Source organism: Chanodichthys erythropterus, chromosome 12 (genome assembly GCF_024489055.1).
Source record: "Chanodichthys erythropterus isolate Z2021 chromosome 12, ASM2448905v1, whole genome shotgun sequence".
NCBI classification, from domain to species: domain Eukaryota; kingdom Metazoa; phylum Chordata; class Actinopteri; order Cypriniformes; family Xenocyprididae; genus Chanodichthys; species Chanodichthys erythropterus.
The window spans coordinates 41,368,208-41,390,468 of record NC_090232.1 but is presented as its reverse complement, the minus strand read 5'-3'; positions in this window follow the sequence as shown (position 1 = coordinate 41,390,468).

Genomic DNA, 22,261 nt, shown 5'->3' with positions numbered 1-22,261 from the left:
GTTGTTGTTGAAGAGAAGTCTGAACTCCAGCTGGTTGGATTTGCAAGAAAACAAATTAGCCACAAACTTCAAAAGTTCCCAATATGATCGCAAAGTCCGTTTGCTTTCAGTCAGATGCGGTGCCTAAAGTATCCACGCGTGATATTAAGGTGATAGCCAATGCTGACGAATTGAGATTGATCACCTTCTTGATGGCCTGTCCGTCTATGAGCAAAAGACACCTGCGGACCCGCCCACCACAGCCAATCAGAAGTCTCGCTTGTGCTTACAGACGACTGCTCTAGCCAATCAGAACGAAGAAGTGCTCATTAACTCCTCCTTTCGATGTGACGACATATTAACCTGGCGTGTGAAAGCGCGAGTCCAGAGGAGAGTAAACTATTTGAATACACTTTTAATTCGAGCCTTTAGTGAGCGTAACACTGCGGGGGAATAAATACGAATGATGAGAACACGATTCTTAAATCGATCCACCGTTTGGTGGATGAAAAGCTTTTCTGCAGCGCCAATTAGCCTATCAACATGCATAAATAATTTCATCCTCACATGCATTAAAGAAAAGTTTGCTTGGGTATAACCCTAAAACAATTATTATGAGCAAGTTTCAGTTGCTTATCATTTTAAATGAGATTAAGACAAACCGTTTTAGAAATGCGCCTTCCTTTCTTCTTTCCTTGCGGGTCAATTATAGCCTATTTTTTCCCCCACCATCTGGATTTATTACATTAAATCATATTTAGCCTAAATACAATTCATGCAAAATGATTTAATTTAGTTTAAAAATGTAAAGCTGTATTTTTATCTTTCTTTTGGAGGATTAATAGGCCTAGAGTTAGTTTATGATGGTGTAACCGTGAAAAGCGACGTTAAAAGGCTAAAACTCTTAAATAAATAAATAAATAAATAAATAAATAAATCTTGATATAGGCTAAGTATAGTTTTATATGATTATGTGGACCTGTTACTATTTATCAAGAAACATAAGCAGTGAAACGGTTCTTTTTTCTTTCTTTAAAAAGCCTATTAACATATTTGAAAAATTATTCGTCTGCCAAATCAAAGTCAGTGTGGCGTAACGTAGTTTTTTTCTTGAAACAACAACAACAACAGCAACACAAAATAAAAATAAGTGTTTGTGTGTCACGTTCATTGGGTAAAAGTTTTTAGATAGACCTATAGGTTAAGATGTTATCCTTTTACACAACATAATTTTAGATTTTAATAGGCTATTTATTAATTTAGGGCCCTATTTATTTGTTTATTTACTTATTTTTAACAACATGTAGGCCTACAACAACAACGAAACATAAATCAGAAGTGACCCCCATGTCAAGGTTAAGTAAAAACAGAGTAAGCCTACAAACTTCTATGTCGACATGTTACTGCAAAATAAATTAAGAAATAAATAAGAATACAATCAAAACACTCGCGCTTTAAAGAAACTAGAACTTTTTTTTTGTCAATATAAAGTTTCTAAAATCAACTTTTATGAATATAAAGATTTTAATGATCAGTTCTTTACGATGAGGCCTTATGAGAATAGCTAAGTCAATAAATGTGTCATTCAACATTATCAAAAGAGCATTATATAAACAGTTTACACAACCTATATTACCAAATAAGAATTGTTGCTCCATATATGGCATTAGCTACTGTCGCACCCACATCCAGAGATATGAGATACAACATAATCCCAGAAAAAACAACACGGACTCCTAAAACAATTCTGCGTCCACCAAACGCTGTTAAAGAGGATCGATCCCGTAAAATCAAGATATCTGCTGGCACTAACCTATTGTCCAGGGGTATTTGTGTAATCCCAAAATGCAGTAGAGTTTCCTGAGCAGTATAAACCGGTAAAGCCTCGGGATCAGCCGGCCTGAAGCGAGCGAGTGTGTGTGTGTGTTTGTGTGTGTGTGTGTGTGTGAGTGGTCTCTTTGCCAGGCGGATTGTCGTGTCTCTTGTAAATTGTCGGCGCTTATTAAAACGATGGCGCATAAAATCCCCTGTAAATCGCGGAGTTGTCAGAAAGCACGAGCGCAGGACGCGTCAGTCACCGCGCGCGGCTTCGGCGAGGAGAGGAAGAAGCGGGAAAGTTTTACACCTGGATTACGGAGTTCATGGAGGTGGATCAGCAGGTAGCCATACCGACTTCCCATGCCCTGCTTTAAATCAGAAAATTATGATATGAGATTTACAAAACTGGTTTAATCTAGGCTACTTGTGTTTTGAATATTTAGGCCTATTTTATAGCCGCAAATTTACGTTTTGTTATAAATGAATTAGTAACGAAATGTTGTTCTGGTAAGAAGTTGTAGTTCTGTCAATATCTATCGAAAATGAAAATAAAACGTACTTTTTTGAATTCGAAAAAAAAAAAAACTTTTCCTGTGTCGTTTGTGATCTAAATGATACTTACTTCTAATACTTTTAAGTATATTCTAAAGTTGTTCATCATTTCACACATTATTTACAATCTAAAATTAGGCTATTTATTATTTCAGTCCATATTTGTTGTTTGTGGTTTGTTTTACTTTTTTTTCATGAGACACAAATCATTCTTCATTTTAAAAAAATGTTTCCTAAAATCCTAATGAAACTTCAGGTCAAACATGCTTCAGATATTCGTTTGCATTGTTGTGATAAATCCAAAACCACATCCATGCAGCACAATGGTAGTTGGGAGAACATCAAAAATGCTTTGACTGATAAGAAAGCTGCATTTAGATATCAGTTCAATAGTGTCATAATGCCTTGGCTATCAAAAAGTGTAAATATAATTGACCAGAAATGTGTATATGTGGAGAAGAGCACAATCACAAGAAAGCATGACAACAGATGTGCTACAGGTGAATTACAGCAGTGATTAGAGAGCTCACTAACTGATCGAAGCTTTTGTTCATGGGAAATTAAACTTGTAGCTGCTTCTAGAAAACACAACCTCTTGCCTGCAGCTTTTTAGCTGATCTCAGCTCAGAGTTTGCATTTTAAATCCAGATAACATCCCAGCAAACACAAAACGTTTTTACAACTTTTCACAACGTTGTATTTTGGTTGCAATTAGGTAATGTTGTAGTACAACGTTTTAAAAACTTTTTTTAAAATAAAAAAATAATGTAACCAAAATAAAACGTTTTAAAAACGTTGTGAAAATACCAAGCTGGTATGTTTTCTTTAAGTAGTCAAAAAAACGTTAATATCACGTTTGTCTACTACGAAAACGAAACTATACCAAATTGCAACTTTTGGGAGACGTTTTATTCAGGTGTTAAAATAACGTAATCTGCACGTTGGAATACGACGTTTAAAAAACGTCATGACAGTACCAAAATACAACCATGTCAAAACAAAGACTATGCTAGGGCCAAAACACATACATTCTGTTTTTTTTTATTATTTGTTGTGCAATAGCCTATAGCCTACTTTTATTTGTACACCACGTTGATCATTTCTGGTATATAAAACATGTTTTCTTTAGTCAAAAAGAAAAAAAAGAAAAGAAAAAAGAAAACTTAAGTATTCTAAAGCTATATGATATATTATATTAACCCCCCCCCCCCCCCCCCCCCCATATTCAAATCCATCAGTTACAATCCCCCCCAATATTTCAACATGAAAATCACAGTAGATCTATACTAAAATATGTATAATTCATTTATTTTGTAACAATAATTTTGTTTATAATCGAATATGTGTTTGTCATAATAAATTAGTAAAAAAAAATACCCCCCCTCCATTGAACCGATTGGTAACGCCCAACCAATGCGCATCGCATTTTCACCAAAACAACGCCAGTGGCGCTCTACTGTTTGAATGAATGAGAGCGGGTAGCACCAAAAAAGAAGAGAACCGCTGCCCAGCCGACTATATTAAACTTCTGTTCAAAGAGGGACGTTAAAAAGAATAAAGCATGTACTGAGAAGGAGGTATGAAAACATTGTAATAGTTAAGTACACTCCACATATATTTTAGCTAGCTAATCCATTGCAATTTAGCCATAACTATCAGTGTAACTGTAACCAATTACTAAAACAGCCATCTATTTTGTTACTTCATTTTTCAATAGCGTCTTATCAGTGACAAAAGTATTCAAATCGGTGTTTGTTTTCTTCCTTAATTAATCTGATATTTGAATGAATTGGCTGAATGAACGATTTAAGTAGCTCACTCATTAAAACGTCGAATCGCTGCCACCTACTGGCGGTTTCAATATATAACATAATTTATTTATTTTTAGAATCACTCCGTTATGTTAGAATTTGATGAATAGTTATATTCCATAAAGTTATGATAGATAGATAGATAGATAGATAGATAGATAGATAGATAGATAGATAGATAGATAGATAGATAGAGAAGAAATAAATTATCCAATAACGCTACACATAAAACAGATTTTTTTTTTAATTAAAAAAAACAAAAAAAACAGGCAGCATACCAACGCTCAACCCCCCCAATGTTGAAACCAAATCTACGCCCTTGACTCCATCAGTAGCCTATTGTTTTAACGCTGTAATGTAAACGATAGCTGCTTAACTTTTGACATGTTTAATTGGCGTGCGCATTTAACATTTCGAGTCCCGTGAGCAATCGGATTGGAGTCACCATGGAAACGGGGCGGCAACCAGGCGGCAACTCAACCAACTGACAAGTGTCAAGCAAGAGCACGACCGTCTGTCACTGTTATGGTGCGTTCAAGTCTTCCTGGGAAGTTCGTATTTACGAGGTGGGAAATCGTGTGTACGACGGTAGGTGCGTTCAAGTCACTTTCGTCGGAGTATGATGGCGGTGTGCCTTCTCTAAATTAATTACACAAAATTACAACACTTCTGCTTCTAGAAAATGTAGAGCAAATAATGTACATTAGTTGTATGTTGCTTTTTTATGTTTTTTAATTAATTTATGAAGCTGTTGTAAACTTTATTGTTGCATATTACATTTTTATACTGTGATGCTATTGTATTTTTTGCTGGGAATCAGCTTACTTTGTTGTAAATAGAAAAGCCTGACAATTCACTGCTAAATACCTGTAATATTGTGGTATTTCGCCATGTTTCTGACTGACACGCCCCCAACTCGTACAGATCGGAGCTTAAAGAAAATTACGAGCTTCCCACTGGTATTTACGACATTGTGGTGGCATTCATGTCAGTTCTGCTCGTAAATACGATCTTTCCGACATGACTTGAACGCACCATTATTTTCACTGCTTTCAGGTAAGTTTAGTGCCTAAAATTACACAAATAATACATACAACTGTTCTTGACACGTTCATACATGTAATTGACAAGCTTCTGTTGAATATTTTCTTCATAGAAAAGGTTTGTTGTCTTTGGAAAAAGATCGTTAGAATCTCAACCGACGTCACTTATATGGAGCGTGAAAATGGGGTGAAACTAACGTTATTTCAAACATGTTTTGATATTTCATGGTAAATAAATATTGATTAAAATTGCACTGTGATTTCAGGAGCGTCAGATATATGAATAATTTATATTTATTGCGTCCAAACATAATTAAGTGACATTGTATGAGGAATACTAAATAAGTAAAGCTACAAATGTAAATGCTGGCATCTTAAGACTTTTTTTTACACACACACACACACACACACACACACACACACACACACACACACACACACACACACACACACACACACACACACACAAACACACATAACCTATATATACATATATATGTATATATATATATATACACATATATATACACACATATATATGTTCTGTATATTATTCTTTCTCATTTCTGCATTTCACCTCTATTCTATTTTTTTTTTTTTTTTTTTTTTTTTTTTAATAAACCTGACATTGAATACTACATTTTGTTGGCCCTGTGACAACTTGTTTATGTTCCTAGATTCTTCCATGTTAAAGTTTGATCAAAAGTTTATCAAGTATTCAAAAAATTCATCAAATATTTTTTGAGTCCTCTATGGCCATCTTGTTTAACTCTGCATTGAGGACACTTGGTATAGAGTTAGCAACCTACAGTAAGGTCCAACATAATTCAAAATGAGACAGATGATAATAAAAAAAGTACTGAGCATTGTGAATGTAAGAGCCTCACATTATATTAATAACAATCATTGTTGGTGTGTGAATTGCATTTCAGGGCAGTTTGTGAAGACGAGATGCTGTGACAACCTGGACAGAAGTCAGTTCCAGATCCACCTTCAACACCAGACTTCTCATATGGATTGCTGTATACTAGCATATTATTATTCGCTTCAGAATTGGGTGCATGCAGACAAATGTTTATAACATTCTTTCTTTTCTGGTGTTGTGTCGAATTCTGTGACCTACCAAATCATATGACTATAGGCACTGCATTGACCTAATCTGACTAAACCTAACCCTAATCCTACCCTTTTGATAATTAACCATGGTTTTACTATAGTAAAATCTTGTTGTTGTTTTTTTTTTTGTTGTTGTTGTTTTTTTGACGTATTGATTACCATTTGTATAATCACACAAATACCATAGTTAAAACTGTTTTTCTAGCAGAACCATGGTTCATTTGTGGTAACCATGGAATTACTACAATGACTATTTTTTTGCTTTTAATCATGGTAAAACCATGATAAATTTCCATAACCTACACCTTATAACCTACTAGGGTCACATAATTTAGTGGGTTACAGAATTCGGCATTATAACTGTTTGGATCAGCAATTAAAGGGTTAGTTCAACCAAAAATGAAAATAATATCATTAATTACTCACCCTTGTGTCAGTCTACACCCGTTAGACCTTCGTTGATCTTCGGAACACAAATTAAGATATTTTTGCTGAAATCTGATGGCTCAGTGAGGCCTCCATTGCCAGCAAGTTAAAGGATTAGTTCACTTTTGAATGACAATGTCCTGATAATTTACTCACCCCATGTCACTAAGATGTTCATGTCTTTCTTTCTTTGGTCAAAAAGAAATGAAGGTTTTTGATGAAAACATTCCAGGATTATTCTCCTTATAGTGGACTTCAGTGGACTCCAGACGATTGAGGGTCAAAATTACAGTTTCAGTGCAACTTAAAAGGCTTTCAGTGATACCAGACAAGGAATATGGGTCTTATCTAGCAAAACGATCAGCCGTTTTTTTTAAAAATACAACTGCATATGCTTTATAAACAGAAATGATCGCCTTGCGAGTGCTTTCATGTTCCGTATTCTTCTAATGCTGTATATTCAATGCCTTCCCTATTCTACGTACGGAAAAAAACTGAACTGGTGCCGGGTTCGTCTGTAAGTTGAATAGGGAAGGCGTAGGACATACAGCGTAAGCTTTTTGAAGCATACACAACACAGGAGCACTCGCAAGGTGATCATTTGTGTTTATAAATCATATACAGTTATTTTTTATTTTTTTTCGAAAATGACTGATCGTTTCACTAGATAAGATTCTTATTCCTTGTCTGGTATCATTTAAAGCCCTTTTAAGCTGCACTGAAACTGTAATTTTGACTTTCAACCATCTGGGATCCATTGAAGACCACTATAAGGAGAATAATCCTGGAATGTTTTCATCAAAAACCTTAATTTCTTTTCGACTGAAGAAAGAAAGACATGAACATCTTGGATGACATGGGGTGACTAAATTATCAGGACATTGTCATTCAGAAAGTGAACTAATCCTTTAATTTACACTTTCAGTGCCCAGAGAGGTACTAAAACGTTTAAAACAGTACAGCGGGCCTACTAATATTAGTATTGGGTCTTAATATTGTAGAACAGCACAAGGGTGAGTAATAATATTGACATAATTTTCATTTTTGGGTTTACTATGTCATTAAGACAGCTCCTAGCTGCCACCTACTGGCATAACAATGTAACCTGCAATGAAAGCGCTGAAAAATCGAGAAATCGCTAACATAGTTTCTCAAAATCAGGTATTTATTGAACAATAAACTTCTTATTTAATATATATTATTTAAGTTCTGATGCCTATATATTTGTAATTTGTGCTGAAAAGAATCCTTAAAATATAAGCATTAGTTTTACTGCAAACAAGTGATTAAAATATAATTATTATAATCGCAATAAAATAATTTGTATCTATTTAAAATGAAATACTTTACAATTTACAAATTAAATGTTTTTTTCTTCTGTAAAAACATCTGTCCTCTGAAATTTCTTGAATTTGTTAATGACCCCATATTTAAATTCGCCAGTCATTGCATAATTTTCATGCGTTTTATTTATTTACATATTTACCTTTTTTTCCATATCATGTTACTTTTTTTACATTTTGTGAATAAATATGAGTGACAAAATTTGTGTGTAGTATAATTATTAGGCCTACATATATGTTAATGTAGGCTTATACAATGGACAACAACCAGAGGTCTGCTCTACAGGTAAGGTAGTGCAATGTAAAAAGTTCTGCTGAATATTCAGATTTACAGAAATGTTGTAAACTGACATAATAGCTTATGATGAATTATAAAGAAATATAAAATACACCACTTAATGTATTTATCTTACTATACATTTATGTTTTATATATTTGTTTTATATGGTTTTAGTCATTTTATCTGGAAAGATAACACTAAAAAAAACATTTTGATGGCAGCATATGAAGTACCAGTTTGGACGTGTTAAGTACGTTTTTAAAACGTTGCAAGGAGACATTCAGACGTGATAAAAACGTTCTAAAGACTTTTCTGCAATGTTGTGAAAAAACGTATTTATAACGTAAAAAAAACCCGACATCTGTCGTATTAAATACGTCCGATTAAAACGTTATCACGACCTTTTCACAACGTGAAAAAAACGTTTTTACAACGTTATTTTGTTTGCTGGGATGACTGCTTTGAGACAGAAGTTCAGACCCCAGATCAGAAGAAGTATAATCTGAGACCCACACAGGCCCTCAACACTTAACCTGAACCCTGCAGAACCCTATCGGAGCCTTTATTTTTAAGAGAGTATTTGAGATTCATGTCATTTAAGTAGCATTGAAAATGAAGTTATCCCTACTTTTTTCCTATCTGGGGTCAAAAAGACTAAAGAATTTCCATGACTTTTCCAGCTGTCCAAGATAAGAACTTTAAAAATAATTTTGCAGTGATTTTTTAAATTTTTTTTTTAAAGAATTTCTGTGACTTTTTAAGATTTCTTTGACTTTTCCATGCCCGGAAAAATCACAATTGGTCCCACTTTATATTAGGTGGCCTTATGTGCTTACATTTAAATTAATCATTTGGTACAATTCACTTATTGTGTATACATACATGTTTTTACAGTGTACTTACATTTTAAAAACACCTGCATGTAATTAATTTCTGTAATTACATTTATAATTACACTGTTGACCCATCCCTTAACACCTTACCCCTACCCTTAAACCTACCCATACCATCAAACCTGTCCCTAACCTTACCCGTATCCAATAGCAGCAAAAGTGTTTTGCAATTCAATATAAACCCAATAAGTACATACTTATTTTTTAATGTAAGTACATAGTAGTTAAGGCCGCCTAATATAAACTGGGACCATAATTTTAAAATCATATATTTCCATGACCGTGGAAACCCTAATATATGACCATGACTAAGTTCAGATAATGATTCTATAGAATTCAGTCCAATGGAATACAATTTGTGTAAAGTACGTTAACGTTCCGTAATTAACCTGATGAAAAAAAGCTGTTTCATACAATGAATTTCTAAGCAAAAATTTTGTGATTACAGTGTCATTCAGTGCTACTTTTGTATCACTGATTCAAAATATATAGGGCTGTCAAACGATTAATCGCATACAAAATAAAAGTTTGAGTTTGCCTAATATATGTGTGATTACTGTGTGTAATTATGTATATATAAATACAAACAAATTAATGTATATATTTAAGAGAAATATCTTATTTATGAACAAAATATTTATAAATAATAAAAAATATAAATAAATACATATACTTGTAAATATTTCTCATGTGTTTGTATTTATATATACATAATAATATCACACAGTACACCCACATATATTAGGCAAACTCAAACTTTGCGATTAATTGTGATTAATCATTTGACAGCCCTAAAAATATATGACATATATTTTATATTATATTAACATACATATCATATATATTAAAGCTATTGTTAATATTTTGAATGAGATTTTTCTGTTTTAGTTGTTTTATTGTGTTTTGTTTTTAATTTTTTTATATACTTTTTATTAATTATATTTATTAGTTATTAGTCATTTTATATTTCAAGAAAAAAAAAGGAGAAATGTAGCCTTGGTACTAGCTGAAATTAAGTAAGTTTATTTTTTTTTAAATATTTTATTTTAGTTAATGTTTCTTTTGTTTTCAAGTACTTTTATGGTTTTAGTTTTAATGATAAAAACCCTGGTGACGTCACTTGATGATGGAGGGTAAAAGCCAAACACTCACGGTGAGTGTGGACATGAAGATAATGGAGAGGAGGGAAGAGCAGGAGAGTGTGGAGCTGTCAGTCACAGCACAGGGGTCCCGCCCCCCTCATTAGGACGGTAAATAGAAGGGAGGAGTGATGAGAGATAGAATGAGAGAAACAAGACTCAGGAGGAGAAACCAGATCTTAAACACACACACACACACACACACACACACACACACACACACACACACTTCAACAACATATTCCGCTAAATATCACCACTAGCACACTTAGTTTGGATATTTTTCATTTGAAAGCATGCTATATAACCTCCAAAAATGAAAATTTTGAAATGATTTTGCATGATACATTGCTATTCAACGAATAATGACTTAAATTTCACTCTGTTCCTCAAACAAACTGTATGACTTCATTGATGTACAAAATTTCTCTTTCTGTGTTCCATTGTAAAACTAACAGTATGGGTTTGGATCAACATCAGGGTGAGTAAACGATGACAGAATTTTAATTCCTGCCTGAACTATTCCTTCTCAAGCTCATTTCTATCACTCCAACCTTCCACCTATATCCCGTCTCAGCATTTCAACTACACCTCAACACCTGTTAACAAACACAAGCGGTTCATCTCAACAGGAAGAGCACAAGATTTTACTGCCAACAGATGGAAGAGTGTGTTTCGTTTCCTTCAGGTCTTTCTTTCTTGGCTTGTGAAGACTCACGTTATAACTTGCATGGCTGCCATAATCTCTCTCTCTCTCTAACAATGCGGTTCACTGGTTACCATGTGAAGCTCACACAGCCCCACAAGAATGTGCAGGATCAGATCCTCATGACCCGCCCCACAGAAACGAGAGAGAAAACAAAAAAGAGAGGGATTAAGACTTGCCTGCAGAACCGAACGGAGAGGAGAGGGGAAACTCAAAAGTGGCTCTATTCATAGACAGTCTCAAAACTAGTTTCTAGTGAGAGGAAAATGCCATCTTGGCTGTCGTGATATTGATCCAGTCGTGTAAATTGCAGAGAGCAATTAGATTAGAAAAAAAAGAATAGTGTTAAAGTTTCAGGTCGACATGCCACTGAACACTCATCTTGTTTTCTATTGGCTGAGTATGAGAATTAATACAACGTGACACATCTTTGAGGTGTAAAGGCAGCTGTAAATACGATAAAATATAAAAAAATGTTGAATTAATTTAAATGTTTGTATTTTCCATTTTACAGTTTAATTTTAACTGAAATTATATATATATATATATATATATATATATATATATATAAAATATAATGCTGTCAAAACGATTAATCACGATTAATCACATAACATAAAAGTTTGTACATATGTGCGAGTGTGTATTTATGTGTAAAAATACAAGTTTGTAAATATATGATATGTGTGTGTGTATATATATATATATTATATATATATATATATATTAATGCTGTCAACTCAACCGCGACTATATCATATATTTACAAACTTTTATGTTAGATGCAATTAATCACGATTAATCAATTTGGCAGCACTAATACACACACACATATGTGTGTGTGTGTTTATTAATACTTATTTCAGTTTTAGCACATAAAATTAAACTAAATGAAAACGAGCAATGTTGCTTTGGCAAGTATTAATTTAACAGACCAGAAAAAAGAAAAACAATCAGAATCCAGCATGATACGATGAACTTATCTTTATCAGTTATATTTTGCAAGCTGAACAAGTCCAATATGGGCAAAAGTGAGTGGAAGATCTTAAAATTCTAATGTTTATCTAAAAAAAAAAGTAGATTGTAATGCAGAAACCATCTGCAAAACAACTTGAATGGAGTTTGAATTAACTGTTTCATAAACGTTTCATATAAGTTGTAAAAAAAAAAAAACCTAAACAGAATGTAATTAAGGAACATCAATGCATCCTTTCCTATGAAAAAACTACTTCTGAAAGTGTAATTTCTATAAATACATAGTGCCCATAATATATGGAAATTGCAGACATAAGGAAAACTCTTAAAAATCATAACTTGTTAAAAAAAATAGAAACACTGTAATAAGTGAAAAGGCCATTTCTGCCTGATCTGACCCTTAAAATGAAGTTTCTGAATCTATCTTACTGTAGTCAGATTGATTCAATCATATAAATAACATGTCTGACATGAATAAAGCCAGTGCATTGTGATCGTACCACATTTTGCAGGTCACTTTGTAACCATGTTCAGAAACGTGAGCAAACAGCAGTCATTTCCTCCTCGTATGTTACCCACCAAAGCACCTAGTTAATCTCTGTTTCATAATCTCATTACTTGATATCACACCAACAGATTATGAGAGCCAATCTCCTAATTACCATGTCAAAAAATACAGCATTAAAGTGAATTGAAAAAGTTAAGCCGTCCGGTCATCAAACTAATTGCAATCTATTGATTATGGATCTGAATCTTTATCTTGAGCTCAGTGGATTCACCATGGCAACTGGTGCGGCGCTGGCAGGTTGCCATACAAATGTCAGAATCGATCAGATGGAAATTGACTATTTAAATAGGTTGAGCGACATATGGACGAACCCACTGGAATAATGCTTTTATACAGGCCATTCCTACCCCGCTACTGCTGTTCATAATCAGTGGCCAATGTGTTTTGCCTGGGTTAAGCCGGTTATTGTCACTGAAACATATGACAAATACAGATAACAAAGACTGTCGTTTATGTAATCAGCGTTTTGTTCTCAGTATTTTTAAAAATCCTTTAGTGTCCCGAGGCAATTATCCGTAAGGAACCACTGATAAACCTACTGCAAAGTGTTAGCAGGCAAAACCATGTGACATACCTATATTCAGACAAATGCATCATTAAAAAACATCAGCTGATAACCACGAGGTTTTTTTTTTCTGGGGGGGGGGCACACATATGCATACACACACACACACACACACATATATGGGCTATATTAAATATTTTATTTATAAATATATATATATATATATATATATATATATATATATATATATATATATATATATATATATATATATACATACACACACACACACACATATAGGCCTATATATTAGTGCATCTTACAAAAGTTTGTATATATATTATTTATTTTTATAAATATTTAATATTTTTATACAGTTAACATATATACAGATAAACATATATATTCGTGCTATCAAGTCGATTAATTGTGATTAATCGCATTAATCGCATCTATCATAAAAGTTTGTGTATATACAAAGACACATATCTACAAACTTTTATGTAAGAAGCGATTAATGCGATTATTCACTATGAATCAATATAAAAATTTTAGATTTTTATACAGATAACATATATATAAGTGCTATCAGATCGATTAATCATGATTAATTGCAATAATCACATCTAACATTTATGTGATTGTATATATATATACACATTATTTAAACTCACTTCAATACAATAAAACAATTTAAACTCAAATAATCTGTGAAGCATCAACATGTCAGAATTTCTCTTTCAGGCTTTCAAAACGTACGTTTTTGCTAAAAATGTAAATACTAGTTGTTATTAGTTGGGCCAATATTAGCAGTTACTAATATTAGTTGCACAAAGTAATTTGTGTAAAAGGAATTTGACTTATTGTGTAAAATGTGTGACTTGTGTGTTATATTTGACTACTGGACACACATGGACACTTCCTTATAACACTTTCATAAAACATTAATGCATGTACTTGCACTTATCCATATGTAAAATTACTTCACACTCACCTACATTTAGATAATATGGCAGTCCTGCCATACCATAAATAATTTGACTGGCAGGTGCATATTTTCCTGGCAGGCAGAAACTGTTAAACCTGAATTAACGGGAACAACAATCGCAAACATGCAGAACCTTTTCGGTTCATTTTTGCGACATGTCTCGATGGCTTTCCTCCTTTGTGAAGGACATATATTACAGGCATACGACTTTCACTTAATCTGCAAAGCTCTCGAAAGCTCCTTAAAAAAGCTCCCTCTAAAACTTCAGTGCTTCACAGGCTTTTGTGCGTCTATTTTATTGCGCTTCACCCTGTTTGCTTTAGATAACAAATCTGCTGCTCACCCTCAGGGTAAAGGGAGCATTACAAATTAATCCCAGCTTTAATAAGTCCAGACTAAGCCTGAGTTTTCCCTCCGTAAAAAAAAGAGAGAGGGAGAGAGAGGGTGGGTCAGTGGGGAAGATGAAAAGGAAGAAGGGAAAGAAATATATTAAAGCCTGTGATCACAGCCGGCTTGTCTTGTTTGTCATCCCCTCTTTTTTATTTAATCCTTTGCTCTGTAATCCAATTTGTCTATCAGAGTTTCGTCAGGGCCTCAACCTCCCCATCCACCTTTAAAAAGCTTGCGTTTACCGTCTAAAATGATATTTCCTCTTCCTGTTTCCATGAAGGGGCCCGGTTTGATCCCAGTGCACACAATTGTATTTACACAATTTTTTTCTGTTTATTTGTATTTGTACACAGCCATAATTGAAGAATTGTAGTTTTGTTGACTTTTGAGAACTAAAAGTCAAAGCTTTATGAAAACATATAACGGTGTGAGAGTTTTCTTGAGGGTTTATGTTTTTGCAGGAATGGGAAGGCGTGCGAGCCAGCATAACGTTGGTTGTTCGCTCTCAGATGGTTGAGGGAGGATTATGGATCTTGATTTAATTACTGTGAGAGGATGAGTGCTCAAGAACTTAAGAGCTGCCCTCACTGACAAAAGAGTGGAGAGGAAGAAAAGACAGAAAAATATACTATAGATATGTGTCCTAAATCAGGGGTTTTCAAAATGAGGTTCACAGACAAGAAAAGTTTACCTTCATTATGACTGTCTCACTCTCCTTTTTAAACACTGGTAAGAAATCATGAGATAAATTCTAATTATTTTAATATTGACAGTTTTTTTAGTTCTATATTTCTTATATAAATATATTAAACTGTCGGTCTATATTATAAATATATCTGATAATAATATAGTATTAAAACAATGTATAAGAAAATGTAAAGGAAGGACGGAAGGATGGATGGAACGAACAATGGATAAATGATAGACCAAATGATGGATGGATGATGGAATGAATGATAAATAAAAGAATGGATAGATGGAATGAAAGATGAATGGAACGATCGATGGAAGAACGGATGATGGAACCAACAATGCATAAGTGCAAATATGGATAAGATAAGTCCAAATATGGATAACGATGGATAAGAATGAACAGTGGATGGATGGATAGATAGATAAAGGATAGAAATGATAGAACAAACAATATATGGATGGATGATGGAACGAACAATGGATTGAAGAATGGATTGATGGATGATATATAAATTATAGAAATAACAGAATTAAAAATTTATTGATGGATAATGATCAAACGATAGATGGATGAAACAAACAATAGAGGGAATGATGATGGAAGAATGGATGGATGGGACGAATGATGGATAAAAGGACAGAAGGAACAATGGATGGATGATAGATAAATGATAGAAATGATGAAAAATTTATGGATGGATAATAGATCGAACAATAGATCGATGAAAGGAACAATAAAGGGAATGATGGATGGAAGAATGGATGGATGGAACAAATGATAAATGGAAGAATGGATGGATGGATGATAGAAATGATAGAATTAACAATGGATGGATGGATGAAACGAACAATTGATGGAACAATGGATGGATGGAATAAACATGGATAAATGATAGAACGAATGGATGCATGGATGAATGGATGATAGATAAATGATAGAAATACTAGAACGAACAGTAAATGGATGTATGATGGAACAAACAGTGTGGAAGTATGGATGGATGGAAGAATGGATGGATGGAACGATCAATGGATAAATGATAAAACGGACAATGGATGGATGGATGGAACAATGGATGGAAAAATGGATGGATCAATGATAGAACAAACAACAAATGGATGATGGATGGATGGAATAAAAAATGGATGGAACAATGGATGGAAAAATGGATGGATCAATGATAGAACAAACAGTGTGGAAGTATGGATGGATGGAACGATCAATGGATAAAAGATAAAACGGACAATGGATGGATGGATGGAACAAACAATGGATGGAAAAATGGATAGATCAATGATAGAACAAACTGTGGAAGTATGGATGTATGGAAGAATGGATGGATGGAACGATCAATGGATAAATGATAAAACGGACAATGGATGGATCAATGATAGAACAAACAACAAATGGATGGATGGATGGATGGATGGATGGAACAAACAATGGATGGAACAAAGGATGTAAAAATGGATGGATCAATGATAGAATGAACAACAAATGGATGGATGGATGGATGGATGGATGGATGGAACAAACATTGGATGGATGGAATGGACGATGGATAAATGATAAAGTGAACAATGGATGGATGGATGCATGGATGGAACAAACAAACGATGGACAAATGATAAAATCATGAATGGATGGATGGAACAAACAAACCACAGACAGAACGATGGATGGATGGAACAAGTTATAATAGAATGATAGATGGATAGCAAGATTCAACAGCACCATTACAACCTCACAACAAATGAAGGCTTAAATAACCGAGCACTTCAATCTTCTGTGAGGCAGGAGCCACACAATGACAAACTCAACCTGAGCTCTCTCTCTCTCTGCTCAGTAGGTTACGGAGCGAACAGAGCGGCATAACAGATCCTCATAATCTCATGACAAAAGCTAAAAGGTGTCCTCCTGTTCAGCGAGCAGACCGAGTGTATGATACGTACGGCCTCCCGCAGCTCTCGCTGTCTGTGTCAGAGCTCTCAAAGACACTGGGACGGGAGCGGTGGGGGACAGGGAGCTCTCATCTCTGTCCTCCTCACCTCCCTGAAAGAGCTTGATGTTTCAGAGGGAGTCCTCGTGTCTGAGGGGGTCCAATCTGGCTTCCTTTTCAGAGGGAAAGCTTATAAAACACACTTGTGGATGTGTTTGTGAGTGTGTAATGTCACTGCCTTTCATGTGAAGTATGTCATTTCTGAGGGTGAAGAAAGAAAAGCTTTTCTCTCTCTTTTACTAATCTAAGATGAAGAACATTGAGGTTGAAATTATGTGGTCCATATCTAGGTATATAGCTTACTGCAGAAGTGTGTTGACTGCTATTCTATTCATATCTTGAGGTGCGTCCCAATTTGCGTACTTATGCACTATTCTATGACATTTTTAAGTATGAATAGTGCGTAGTATATAGTATAATAGACTAGTATAATACTCAACTGTCACAGCTTTAATTACGTACTGGATGAGTAGTGCATAAGTACAGAGTGCATAAATGCATACTGTATTGTGTGTCATTTGGGACGCAATTATGGTATATATTTGCATATTGTACAGTGGCCCCAAAAATATTTAGACACTTTAGTCATTTAGAAATGTGTGAATTTCATTAATAGCATCTGCATACGCTTGTTGTCAAGGTGGTTTTTCATGGATATATATTTCTTTGAAATGAATGACATTTGTTTTGATTTTTTAATATAATGCAAACTATAATATAATATAATATAATATATAATATAATTTTTTTTTTTGGGGGGGGGGGGGGCCCTTTCTAAATTAAATATCAGGGTTTTATAGTTAAATAAAACTAAAACTGTCACAGCTTTAATTACGTACTGGATGAGTAGTGCATAAGTACAGAGTGCATAAATGCATACTGTATTGTGTGTCATTTGGGATGCAATTATGGTATATATTTGCATATTGTACAGTGGCCCCAAAAATATTTAGACACTTTAGTCATTTAGAAATGTGTGAATTTCTAAATTAAATATCAGGGTTTTATAGTTAAATAAAACTAAAACATAAACCATAATAAAAAAAAACATGTTCAATACTTCATATAAAATAAACGCTAACAAATCAAACAAAAAAATATTATTATTTCAGATTTAGTTGCCAAGGCAATGTTTCTCATTTTACTTTAACTTGACGGACTACAATAAATAAAACTAAAACTGAAATAAAAATTATTAAAACTATAGACATTTAAAAAAAAAAAAAAAAAAAAAAAAAAACTACTAAAAATGAAAGCAAAAATGGAAAATCTAGAAGTAAAAACTAATTAATGGATGGATGGATGGAACGAACTATGGATGGATGGATGGATGATGGATGGAACGAACTATGGATGGAGTGATGGATGGAAGACTAAATAAAACTAAAGCTGAAATAAAAATTATTAAAACTATAGAGATTTAAAAAAAACTACTAAAAATGAAAGAAAAAAAACAAAAATTACTAAAAATGAAAGCAAAAATGGAAAATCTAGAAATAAAAACTAATTACATAATAATACAGTAATACAACAATGTATATGAAAATGTAAAGGAAGGATGGAAGGATGGAGGGAGCGAACGATGGATAAATGATAGAATGAATTATGGATGGATGGATGGATGGATGGATGGATGATGGAATGAACAATGGATGGAAGAATGGATGATGGATGATAGAAATGATAGAACGAACAATGGATGGATGGATGGAAGGAAGACTAAATAAAACTAAAACATAAACCATAATAAAAAAAAAAACATGTTCAATTCTTCATATAAAATAAACGCTAACAAATCAAACAAAAAAATATTATTATTTCAGCTTTAGTTGCCAAGGCAATGTTTCTCATTTTACTTTAACTTGATGGACTACTATATATAAATCTAAAACTGAAATAAAAATTATTAAAACTATAGACATTTAAAAAAAAAAAAAACTACTAAAATTGAAAGAAAAAACAAAAAATACAAAAAATTAAAGCAAAAATGGAAAATCTAGAAATAAAAACTAATTAAATAATAATACAGTAATACAACAATGTATATGAAAATGTAAGGGAAGGATGGAGGGAGTGAACGATGGATAAATGATAGAATGAATGATGGATGGATGATGGAATGAACAATGGATGGAGTGATGGATGGAAGACTAAATAAAACTAAAGTTGAAATAAAAATTCTTAAAACTATAGACATTTAAAAAAAAACTAAAAATGACAGAAAAAAACAAAACAAAAAAATACTTTAAAACTAACTAAAATTAAAGTGAAAATGGAAATTCTAGAAATAAAAACTAATAAAAAATTATAATGGTATCTCAATAATACAAAAATAACACTGATGATAATTTAGAGTTGAGACTTTTTGCATTAATGATATTTCTGTCATGAGTGTTTGGCATGATAATGGATATGACAATATCCATTATGATATACAGTATTTGGTCTTGGCAGAATAGATCTGCTAAGCTGCTGCTGCTGCAGAACAAGTACAGGACTTACTGCTGCCAATACATACACGACATGCTGCTGCTGTACAATATAGCGTACATGAATTACCCATAGCAGATCTATACAGGTGGAGCTGGGGAAGGTGGCGGGTTTCTGAAAGCGCACTACACTGCTACAGTAAACGTTACCCGAGTATATTGAAGGATGAGCACGCATGTTCATTGGCTACTGATACAGCAGGAACCAATCAGCTGTGCCCTATAGAGAATGATGTGATTGCAAGCAGGTTGAGTTAAAGGAACCTATTAGCCTTCTAGAGTTTCATGAGAACTTTGTATTAGCCCTGATACTGTAGGTTGCATTTGGCTTTATATTTGGTTATATCTAGTATATCTAGTCACACTTGGGCCATCCCAAATCTTTCTTTCTTTCATGGAACACAATTGGTGTAGAATATTCTGGCTGCTCTATTCAATATAATGAAAGCTAATAGGAACTGAGCAAGACTTTGCGTGAAATTTCAGTCTGTTTCTCACACAAAGTTATTATATGACTTCAGAAGACTAATGATATAATGCATGATTCATACTTTTATAATACATTTAGGCTATTTTATTTAAAATGTTGAAGGTTTGATAACACCCGTCCCACTTTACATTCATTGAAAAGATTGGCCTGGACAATCTGCCTAACAACCCCATTTGTATTGTATGGAAGAAAGAAGTCATATGGTTTGGAACAACATTAGGATTTATAAAAGCACTAAAAATCCTGATAAAACTCACTAAGGTTTCTCTAATTGGCCTTTCGTTATCGTGCTCACGCGCTGACTCCAAAAAGAGCAACATTTCACATCTAATTACCCAAAGCTTCTTTTTAACATGTTCTTAATCTCTAGAGAGAGAAAATTTTATACAAACAACAATAAAAGGATCGCCGCTTCTCCGCAGACGTTGCCTTTTCTCGCCCGCTAAAAAGACAAACCCTGACCAGCACCAGATGTCACTGGACCGGCCAACATTGAGAGCAGTCAAAAGCAGCCGAGAAGCGAGGGAGGAGGGAGCGAATAAATTAATCACTCGCTTTTCTCTCTCTTTGATGGAATTAAGCTCACTCGCTTCTCAACGATCTGCCTTGCTGTGTGAATGTCCATGCGTTTAACATTTTTTTTCTCTCTCTTTTTACTGGCACCCCCTCCACGCTCTCTCTCTCTCTCTGTCTCCATTCCTGATGGGAAGCATGAGGCCACCCAGAGGAGATGAAGGACAGAAAGAGAGAGAGGGAGAGAGAGGTAATCCCTCCGTTGTGTAGGGGTGCGGGCCCCTGTCCTTTACCCCCACATTATCCTCTAAAAAATCCTCTCTGCATCCCCCCCTCTCTCTCCTAGTGTGTCTGCATTTACATACAGCAACAATGTGTGTTGCACCAGACTGATTAGTTGTAGGGGGAGGTGTTTGGTGTATGTGTGTGTTTGTTAGCATTGGGAATCGAGAACCGGTTCTAGAACCAGTGGTTTCTATGACATTCAGTTCCTTCAAGGGTTCTTAAATGGCCGTGTTCTTCTGCCAGTGCAGATGGAGCACCACTAAAATACTCCTGGATCATCAGTTCGCCCCTTGTGAAAAAGAAATACACTTTTAAAATGAGTATTATTATGGAAATTACATACTTTAAAAGAATATCATTGAGTGTGAACTGAATGTAATGTTTTTGGACTCTTAATTGCATGTTACATAATTAAAATGCTATTCGTCAAACTTAAAAGTGTTTTTTGACCACTTAAGTAGGACTTAAGTACGGCTCTCCACACATCACACGAATCAAAATACCCCACAGATCATTTATTATAGCTTGTCATATTTGCCTCTATTTGGGTTTAAGCAAAGACATTTGTGTGTGTGTCACTTTAAATGCAAATGAGGAAGAGGGCGGAGCTTTAACAGCTCACACTTCGGTTGCTCAACAACAACAAAGCTGGAGAATCTCACACAGCTAAAATGAGGATTGTCAGTAACAGTGTTCAGCCTTACACTGTTCGAACCAGAGTCGACACTGATGGAGAGACTCAGGAAGAAGTTACAACTTTACAATGGTTAGTGGATAAATTTATGCAGTTGCTGTGGAGTTGATTCAACTCATTGACTAACATGTGCCGTCATGTTAATCTTTTGTGCAAAACCCGTATGGACGGCCACTATACATAGTGTACCTGTTTGCCAAACAGAGCCTTACACACGTTTATGATTGCTATCAAATGCTGTAAATGGTCTGATTTTTTTTTCCAAAATATCACTTAGACGAAATCTCCTTTTTTAGCAATTGAGTTTGCCAGGGTCAACTTGCAGGCTATCCAAGCAAACGAGACTCTAAACAGTGTTCAGTGCTCATCTGTGCAGCCAATGACAGAACAGTTAGCTTGCTTTGCTCGAACTTTGCCCTGGCATTAGAACTGGTACACCGTTTTCGCTTGCGAAAACAAAATGACGACGCCATGGGTGGAAACATACAGATTAAGGGGCGGTAATATTATAATAACATCCCCTTCCTACCTCACTAAGAGGTAGGCGCACTATATAATAATTTGT